At 39.3% G+C, this 10,547-nt stretch overlaps 1 pseudogene; it reads right to left on the bottom strand.

The window, feature by feature from the left end:
* Positions 1–6,973: 6,973 nt before the first annotated feature.
* Positions 6,974–8,259, bottom strand: LOC138153183 (splicing factor 3B subunit 4 pseudogene; annotated as a pseudogene).
* Positions 8,260–10,547: the final 2,288 nt, after the last annotated feature.

Raw genomic sequence — 10,547 nt, 5'->3', positions numbered from 1 at the left:
CTTATTACTTCCTTTTAATTGACTAGCATTACATCTGAAATTAAAAAAAGAATACATGCATCATTTTACCTGAAATTACAGAGGCTCTCAAAATTTCCTTCTTAATTCTTTTCCAAAGTATCCTAGTTATTACTTATTTTACTGCTTGGTAGTCACCTTAGTATAGTTTCTCTAACTCTGTATTCATTTCACATCTACAAACATATATTAAGTGCCTGCTATGTTTAAGACTTGAATAGGAAGAAGAAAGTGGGCTGGATTGTTTTGAAAACCAAAAATTTATTTCCATGACCCTAGGCTTCTCCCTGAAAGATTCCCCCCCCCCCACCTTTTAACATCAGCATTCCACCAGTGAAGTTGTAAGATTTAAATCATATAATACTATAGTCACTAAAGATCAGAGAATGTGCAGCACCCAAGGGAATGAAGAGATGCATGTTGGATGTGAGTGGGTTGCAAAGCATTATAAACAAGAAATTATGAAGGAGAAGTGGTATAAAAGATGCCATCACAGAGATGTATTATCAAATGCTCAAAAATCAATTAATCAGTCAATAAGCATTTATTAGACACCAGCTATGTGTCAGGCACTGGAGATACAAAAACAAAAATGAAATTGTCTCCAATTACAAGTAGTATGGATAATTAATGAGTAGCCCATGTACTCCACTGGTATCATCATAATTCCAGAAGAATTCAAAGAACCCTCCTAGCACATTGGATCAACTCCCTGAGTTGAATTTTCAGGACATAATTAGAGGTATAAGAAAGGGGCAGGCAAAAATGTTACTTGCCTCTGTGGCAGGAATACACACATATTAGATATCACAGATCCATTGGACTATTGGAAAACTGACTTCTGAACCTCTTTTTTTATAATAGGAATAAATAACTAGGTGCTGGTGCTAGGTGCTAATGCAAAGATAAAGAAAGATATAGTTCTTGCTCTCGATCTTGCAAGAAGGGGGATGATATATAAATAGATAAATATAATACAAGACCAAGTGGGAAAGGGCAAAAAAATATCCAAATTGCTCAAGGAAAATTTGAAGGGAAGAGAATACTTTTAGATGGAATAATCAGGGGAACTTTACAGAAGAAGTGGTGGCTGAGTAAGGTCTTTACCAAAGGTCACAGATGGAGATGAGGAGACAATGAATTTCAGGGATGAGGAAAATTGGAATGGAGACCAGAAATGATTAGGCAAGGAGAATCTAGTAGTTTGATTAATTTGAGATACTGAGTTTGTGAAAGGGAGTAAAATGAAAGAAGTCTGGAAAGTTAATGTACTTTGAGGTCCAGCTGTCTAAGACTGAGAAGTTTGGACTCCATAGTAGGGATTTCTTGGAGATGTTTTGAAAATAGGAAAATATGGATAGACATTTATATTATGAATATTATTTTAACAATTGTTTGAAAGAGGATTTAGAGGGGAGAGACTAGAAGCAAGGGGCTCTCCCCCTTTAGCTTCAGTCTTGTATCTTCAGTTGGCTATTGGATATTTCCAACTTGAGATCGCAGAGTCATCTCAAACTCAACATTACCGAAATGAAACTCCAAAATCATGTCTTCTAAACTTCTCTATTTTGGTGAAGGTGCCAACATCCTATCAATCTCTGTCTGTAACCTTAGCATCATTCTTGACTACTTACTCTTTCACTCCACATATTCTGTCAATTTCTAAATTTTGCTATTTTTAATGTTTCAATGCCTCCTGCATCTTAAACTACCATATTATGTCAGCCCTCATCACCTTTCTCCTAGATTATTGAAATAGTCTTTTAGTTAGTCTCCCTGTCTCTTCTTTAACTTCTCTAGTTGATTCTGTACATTACTGTCAAAATAATTTTCTTGAAGATCAGATACATCCAGGTGACTCCAGTATTCAATCAATTCTGGGGTCTCGTTATTACTTCTAGGGTAAAAGATATCTAAAGGAGGCTGACCAATGAAGGGTCAGTTCTTATACCATGTTCAATATGCTTTACTTGTTTCTTGAAAAAGAATGACAAAAGATTGGCTCTTTACATTCTTAATTCACAGAATGAGCATCCTATCCTATGACTGTTTCCTATTAGCTTATCATTTAGTGATGAAAAGTCTTTTATTTGGCTCCTGAGCTGCATCTGAATAGCATACAACAGGCTTGAATATATGGACTTGATATTTCTTGCATTGTGGTAAGAGGAAAGAGCTACTCAAAGCTTTTGAGTGGGATTAGAGATAGCAGGGGTGGAAGTCACAGTGCTTCTTCATCCCTGCTTCCAGCTGTCAGCTACATTTTTGTACCATTCAGACCACTAGAGGGTTGTAAATGCATTATGATACTTTTTTGGTCTTTGTCTTATTTATAACAATAATAATAACTAACATTTATATAGCACCTATAATATGCCAAGCACTTTAAAAATATTATCTCATTTGATATTCACAACAACCCTGTGAGGTAGGTGCTTTTATTATCCCCATTTTACAGTTGAAGAAACTAAGCCAGAGATTAAGTGACTAACCATGAGTTACACAGCTAGTGAGTATCTGAGGTCAGTTTTGAACTCAGATCTTCCTAATGCCAGGCCCAGACCTTTATCCACTGAACCACCTAACTGCCCCTGAACAATACAACATAGTCTAGAGAAATCAACCTTTTTCCTCATGTATAATACTTCATCTCCCATCTTTGTGTCTTTGCATACCCTTCCCACATACCTATATTCTTTTCATCTCCACCTTCCAAATTGATCTTAAATGGATGACGACTAGAGATACAAGAATGAGCTTTAAAATGTTGGGGAAGCAACCAGACCCAGAATAGCTAGTGTTTGTAGTAAACTGTACAGTAGCCCAATAGCAAAGTCTAGTGAAGAACCAAATCTGAGATGTCACTTGATCCAGAAGCTGAGACTTTTTGTCCTGTGAGTGAGGAAGCAACTCATCATTGGTAGGCTATATCATAGCCAGAAGAAAACCTGGTTCAGGGAATGCTCTGTAGCAATGACTTTAAGTTTTAATACAATCTGCCAGGGACCAAGTGGGTTCAGAGAGGAAAGACTATGCCCTGTTCTGATAGGTATCCAGGACTAGAGTGACTACTTTGGCTTTTCCATCTCTTCTCAGTCAATATCCCTTTGTAAAAGATGACACTTGGTTAATTGATATTGAAGATAACCATTTGGTCAATTGTTGTGTGATGTTCAGAAGATATTATCTGGTGATTGATATTGGAAGAAATATACCCCCAGTAGATGAAGGATCATGAGCAATAGTACTATAGAACCCTCATCTTCCAACCCTTCAGTTTTACTCCTAGAACTCTGAGGGGAAGGAGTAGCTTTGATTTAAGGATCTTATCTGCAAGTTGGAAAGAGGGTTTAGAGAGTGAGTCCAGAGCATATATGCACTATGTATAAATTCTTCTGTTTAGCTTTTAAAGGCATTATAACCTGCCCCCAATTCATCTTTCTAATCTCACTGAATAATACTTCTTGAGTGGTACTATGTGATCCTGAGAAATTGACTTCTCTGTTCCTTACACATTGTGTCTTTGTCCATCCCACAGGCCAGTCCTCATATCCTCATTTCACAGTCATTCTCTGCCTTTAAGATTTATTTTAAGAACTATCTTCTGAAGGAAGGTTTTGCTCATCTCCTAGCTGCTAGTGCCTTCCTTCCCAAAATACCTTGCATTTAACTATTTTCTTTGTGTGTTTATATGTAATTATTTTATAGTGATGCTGGGCATATCCATATATGTACCCATCACCCCATTAGATGGAAGTTCTTTGCAAATAGGATTGTTTCATTCTTTTTATTTGTATCCTCAGTGCTTGGCATATAGTAGTCATGTAATAAATTTTTATTATTACATCAGGAACATGATGCCATGGCTTGCAAGTCAATTGGATTTAAGTGAGGGAGTATTGTGCAAAGTCACTGTCCTCATATTCTCCCCAGAGCCATCTGGGTCTAGAGTCTAGATATAGATCAGGAAAACTGGAGATGGCCCAGAACTTGGGCCCTATAGAAGAAGGAAGAGTATAGGATGACTAATGTTTTAAGCCTGGGTGATTGGGAAGATAATGAAGCCCTACACAGGAGGAACTTTCATTTGACTGGTCCAGATTCTTTAATATTTCATCTTCTTTGGTTAAGTTTTATTTCTGATAATGAATTCTCAGACTTACAAATAAAGAAGGGCCACACTCTTATTTTTCTTCATGCTCTCCTGAACACAATTCACAGCATGTGTTGTCACTGTGCTACACTTGGCAACTGAGTGAGTGGCAGATGAGTTATTTTCCTCTTATTGCATCATATTCTCTAGCTATCTATTTTTTTTTCCAGTGGGAGATCTGAGATTCTACACTATTGCAAGTAATTCAAATCTCTCTTTTTTTTAGATTGAGTGGCATGAGTTAAATCATTTGGTGTTGCCTCTCCCATCTTAGCAAAATAACTCATTAGTAACAGATATTCAGGATTTAGGAAACAAATACTCCTGGAATAGCTACAATGTGCAAAGAATTTATTATTCGAGATTCTGTGGAAAATATTGATTATGAGAAATTATACTTACCTGCAAGCAGTCAAAAATCGAATTGAGAAGATACAGTATAGATATATGATTTTATTAATCTAGGAACCTTACACTGAAGAAACTGTAGGCACCTATACAAACAATTCTTCTTCAATCTGAGGTCTTACACAGTTCCTTAGAGGTGCAAAATGATTTAGTGACTTGGCCAGGGTTACACCGAGGAAAAAAACACATACACACACATGTAAATACATACACTTATATGTGTGTATAGTTGTGTATGTATTTGTATATGTATACACACATATACGCACACACACATATATGAGAGAATTGAACATATGTCTAAGAGTCCATTTGTCTCTCTCTGTTTCTGTTCCTGTCTTCCCCTCATTGCCACCTGATACCATGTTATGCAATAGGAATGTGAAGACCAAATGAAATAAAAAAACACACTAGTTTTTGCCCTCAAGGAGCTTTCATTCTACCAGATAAATATATCCATGGTGATTTGAGAGTGGAGAAAGAAAGTGAAGAATCAATAAATTCACAAACGAATTCTCTTTTAACATATACCATGGACTCTGCTTGGTACTGGGTATAAAAAAGCAAAAATGACACATTCCTCATCCTCAAAGAGCTTGCATTCTCCTAGAGGAAATAACATATGCAGATAAATATAAAATATATAAAAATTATACATTTATATAATATATATACACATCTCTGTGATAGTAATGGAATGTGGAGATTCCCCTGTATTGGGCTTGGTTTTCAAATTGATTGTATTAAAACCCAGAGCTTGTTAATCCCACCTGTGGGATGGACTTTTTGATGTGAAAAGAAAGTCCTGACTGGGAGGAGCTGGTGACGTAGATTTGGAGAGACACTAGAGAGAGGCGGAAGCTTTTTTTTTTGGAAGCAGCACCTCGTGGAGAGGGGGAGAGACTAAGAGATTGCTGGTGGCCGCTTTGAATTGCCCTGGACTTTTGAGACCTGCCCCCTGAGCTGCCAAGGACTGAGGAGACATGGCTGTTTTGCTGGTACTTTGTCTGTCTGTTTTGATGTTATTTTGCCAGATTTGTCCACTGGTGAAAGACTGTCCTGTTGAAGAAGTCCTAGAACCTGGCATTTGGTTAAGAAGGCCTGAGACTGTCCTGCAGACAGAGAGTGAATACTGTCCACTGGTGAGGGACAGTACTGTTGTTGCAGGGGTCTGGAGACTGTCCGGCAGACAGAATGAATACTGTCCACTGGTGAAGGACAGTGCTGTTGTTGCAGGGGTCTGGGAGCCTTTCTGTTGGTTCAGAAGCCCTGAAGAAGGATTTTCTTGTTGTATGTTTACAGAAATCCTGGGAGAGGGCTTTGCTAATGTGTTCAGGGGTTCTAGGACTGTTCTACAGACAGAGGATAAATTCATGAAGGGACTGGCAATGTATCTTATGGCCTTGCTAAGCCTTGTCTCCCCAGGAACTAAGATTGCTGAGAACTTGCCTCGTGTCAAGATGAAGAAAAGACCTCCATTTGGGTATTAAGTGCTGTGTTTAAACTTGATGTAACTCTGGGGTAGATTCAATTGTGATCCAGGGGTGGGGAACTTTTGACCTTTTTGTGTTCTATGGTTGAGCAAATGAATGTATTTTACTTATGTTTGGAAACTAATCTCCATTTGAGAAGAGGGGCTTTGTGGTGGACTTAATTAAGGTATAGCCTAGGGGTGGAGAAGTATTTGGAACAGAGACTTTGTAATTGATTGAATGATTGGAAAGTCCTGGGGTGGGGTAGTACTTGGAGATTATTTAATCACACTTAGTAAATGCTGCATTTGGAATGATGTCATGTTTCGATCTTCTCTGTTCTGGGTTTGTTACTGAATAAAATAGAGAGCACCTATGCTGGTATTTCGAACCTGGGAAGTTGCCTTTGCTTGGTATTACATTACAATCTCTCACACACATACATACACAAATGGCCACATACATACATACATATCCAGCTATTCAGTCCTATCTACTGGATGAAACACTGCCCCCATATATATGGGAGGGGATGGAGGGGAATATTTACTAAACAAATTATTACAATTCTATTTATAACATTCTAAGTGTATAGGAAGCCATTTGTTCATTATTTTTCTTTTGGTCTCAAGAGGATGATGACATCAGAAACATAAGGCCACAGCTTACAAGTTAATGGGATTTAGGTGAGAGAGGGCTGTTCAAAGTAACCAGCCTCATTCTCTGTCTGTGTGTCTGTCTCTCTCTGTCTCTGTCTCTCTCTGTATCTCTGTCTCTCTCTCTTTTAAACAAGGGATCCAGTTTTATTCTCTGTCAATATTTGAGGAAGAAGTAGAGCCCAACATAGAAAAAAGTCTAGTGGAAGAAAAAAATCACACCAGAAAAAGGACAGATTTGAATAAAGAAAGAGGTACCCCCAGGTCTAGGGGTTCCTCTGACTGGTCCAAAAGACAGGGAGAGTCTCAGAGGAGTACAATAGATTGTAGAGTAATTTGGCTCTACTGAGGAAGAGGACCCTGAAGCAGACCATGAGGGAGTACTGGTTGGGGTGGGGAAGGGGTCCTCTTTGGTAGCCATAGGGTGGAGGTTGAGGGGGGGCATTAACAGAGGAGGCCATTGTATGCCATGATGAAGCATGGCCCTGGGGGACCCATGGGAGATCCAAAAGGGGATCTTCTGGGTGGCATTACCATATGGGGGGGCCAGGATGAGGCATTCCTGGTGGTGGTCATGGAGGAGCTGACCCCTGCACCTGGGGGCCCTGCATGGGGGTGTTCCAAGTCATGGGGACCATGGTGGGTGAATTGCATCTGAGACATACTGGGATGAGTCATCCTACCTGGTGGGAATGAATGGGGATGTGAGTGTCCATGTCCAGGATGTCCTGCCCCAGGGGTTCCTGCTGATGAAAGACCATGGGCTCCAGCCCCAGGAGGCATAGGTGGGGGTATTCCTGGAGGAAAAGCTCCAGGAGGTGGCACTGGAGGTGGGAATGAACTTGGTGGGGGCATATTTGGTGGAGAAAGCCCAGATCCCAAGGAACACACAACAGGATTAGGGGCAGAAAGGAAGGGGTGGTACATCAGCAAATAGCTGATGTTGCCAGTCTGCCTGAGACAATGGGTTCTGTGCTGCCAGATGTTTCTGGACTGCAAAGCCATGGTGTTCAGCCTCAGAGTCCTTCTTGAAGGCATAAGATACTGTGATAGGTTGATTACACAGATATTGCTATTCATGACCTCGATTGCTGCATCAGAAGCATTGAATGAAGCAAAATAAACAAAGATATGGCTTTTGGAGTCACCAGTGTCAGGGTCCTGCATAATCTTGGGAATCTGCAAAATAACTCCAAAGGTGCTAAAGGTGTCAGAGCATAGTTTCTCATTAATCTTGGGATCTAGGTTCCCTACGAAAATGTTAGTCCCCATGTGTAGGTTCTTGTAAGCTGATGCTTTGTTTACTCATATTGGCTTCCCATACAGTTTGATCACGTTCATGATCTTAATGGCATAGTCAGAATCCTCCTAAGTCAGGAATTCCACAGAACCATAGCCTTGGTGCTGACCTGTGACTCTCTCCTTCTGCATCTGAGTGTTAACCATAGGTCCAGCCTGCAGAAAGAACTCCCATAGTAGAGACACACTGATCTAGGCCCCCCACATACACAGTGACATCCTGATTCTGTTCAGAGATGGGCTCTGCCACCATACTGAATGTGCTCCTGCTGTCTTCCCTCACTCTCTCCTATGGAACTATCTGGGTACAGTGGCAAGACACAGATCAGGGTGACTGGAGTTGGCCCCAGAAGCAGTGAGAGATCATAACCTTTTTAAAGTCTTTCCCTGTTTCAGTTTGACTGAGATAATGACTACTCAGTGATTAAGGCTAGGTAAGAAATGAGACAAAGAATGACCTCTTTTACCTGGTTAAAGAAAAGCCCTTAAAAACCTAAAAAAACCAAGATCAATTTGGGAGAGGAAGACCCTCAGGGTTTCTGGCCAAAATAGACAATTGCTATTTATACTAATTCTGAGCTATCAGAGCCCATACAGTGACCAAGGGTGACTTGGGCTGGGACCTATTGTTGGCCAATCAAAGAGAGCCAGAGTGATTTGCATTTAATATTTCCTCTTCTAGCCCATAAACTGCAAGATATCTTCTGAAGTTTCAGCTATTGAAGATTGAAATTTGTATTCCTTTGGGCAGAGCATCTGTAGGTAAGGGTGTGATTCATACGAAGCCAAAATATTTAAAAAGGGATATTCAACTAACTTTGTATTACATAAAATTGGTCTGTACTAGAAGTATACAGTAGAAGTCCTGGCATATTGTAGGTACTTAATAAATGCAGTTAATTTTTTTTTTACTCATGCTGATGAACTAAGCTAGAAAAAGTCATACAACAAAACTAGCTCTGTTGACTACAAATTGATGTTATCTAATCTCAACTAAGCCTTCACTCCCACAAGGTAATATTACCTTTTATTCTTCACTAACTGACTTTCTATAAAGACCCAGGAGTGTGTGGCATACAAATACATACCCACATACTACATATGTAAATATATACATGCACACATATGCAACATAAGAGAGGTAGCATCACATAATGAATAACAAACTGGCCTCAGAGTCAGAAAGTCCCCAATCCAAGTCTAAACTTTGACACATAATGGCTATGTGACCCTGGGTAAGTGACTTAATATCTCAATGTCCCAGACAACTTGCTAAGACATAAAATGTCTAATCTGCATTGCTAGAGGAATTTATTCATCTAGAGAATCACAGGTCCAGTAAATAAATTAATAGAGAAATAGGTAGATAAACAAACAAACAAACAAACTTTTTTGGGGGTATGGAGTGAGAGTGCTAGCAACATGGGATTAGGATTCAGCAGAGATCTTATGGAGAAGGAGACACCTGAGATGAGTTTTTAAATTAGTGATTCTAAGAAATAGTGATCAGAAAGAAGTGCATCCCTCGAATAGGGGACAGGTAATGAAAAGGCATGGAGATGGGAGATGGAGTGTTATATGTGAGAAACACATAACAGAAAAACAGGTTAACTGTACATAAAGAGCATGAAGATAATACATAATAAATCTGGAAAGGTGGGATTTAGCCAAGTTGTATAATACTTTAAGCTAGAAATAATAGGAACTACTGAAATTTATTGACAAAGACTGAGGAAAGGTCATAATATTTGACATTTAATAGGGCTTTAGTAACTTTGGAGTGTTAAGGTCATAAGACCCACTAATCAATGTTTAGGCTTCAAGTTAGTAAAAAGTTTTGTCAATGTTACAAGACATGGTAGAGAAAGGTCAGCTATCCCACAGGGGAAATTTCCATCAGTTAAGAGAGATATGAATACAAGTTATGTCCTTGCAAATATATAAAATAAAATGAAGAGAAAAGCAAGAGCAGCCAGGTTAATGTAATGACAAGCAAAGAAATACTTAATACCTCCAGTTATTTAATTATTTATCACCTTGATTCAGTTCAAGTTTCTTTTAAGCCTCGCCCATGATTATGTCAAGTCTTTGTTAAGAAACTGAACTTGTGAACACCACAACTTGTGAACCCCTGTTGGTGATGCATCAGGAAGGAGAGGAGCTAATGACTATATATAAGGAGAAGCCCCAGCTTGGATTGAGAAGAGAACTCTTGTGGTGGCAGAGTTGAGAGGGAGAAAAGTTGTGGTATCCCAGCACTCTATGTTTGTTCTGTCTGTGTTGATTTTTGCTTGTGATACTTTGTACAGAAGCCCTGGGACCTTACTGGAAGCCCTGAAAGAGGATTTTCTGTTTGTCTGTTTACAAAAGTCATGGAACAGGGTTTTGGAGGTCCTGGGACTTTACTGATGATTTGTGCTGACCTCTTGGGCCTTGTTTGTGAGTCTCTGTTGATTTCACAGGCAGAGAGTGAATTGATGGTGGTGCCAGAAATGTGCATGAATGTTGTTTTGGCTCTGTTAAGCTTTGTTTCCCTAGAAA

The sequence above is a fragment of the Petaurus breviceps genome, unplaced genomic scaffold (genome assembly GCF_028583685.1).
Source record: "Petaurus breviceps papuanus isolate PSGF00001 unplaced genomic scaffold, PetGlider_PUasm1.0 90977, whole genome shotgun sequence".
Classification (NCBI taxonomy): Eukaryota; Metazoa; Chordata; class Mammalia; order Diprotodontia; family Petauridae; genus Petaurus; species Petaurus breviceps.
This window is presented reverse-complemented; position numbering and strand designations above follow the sequence as displayed.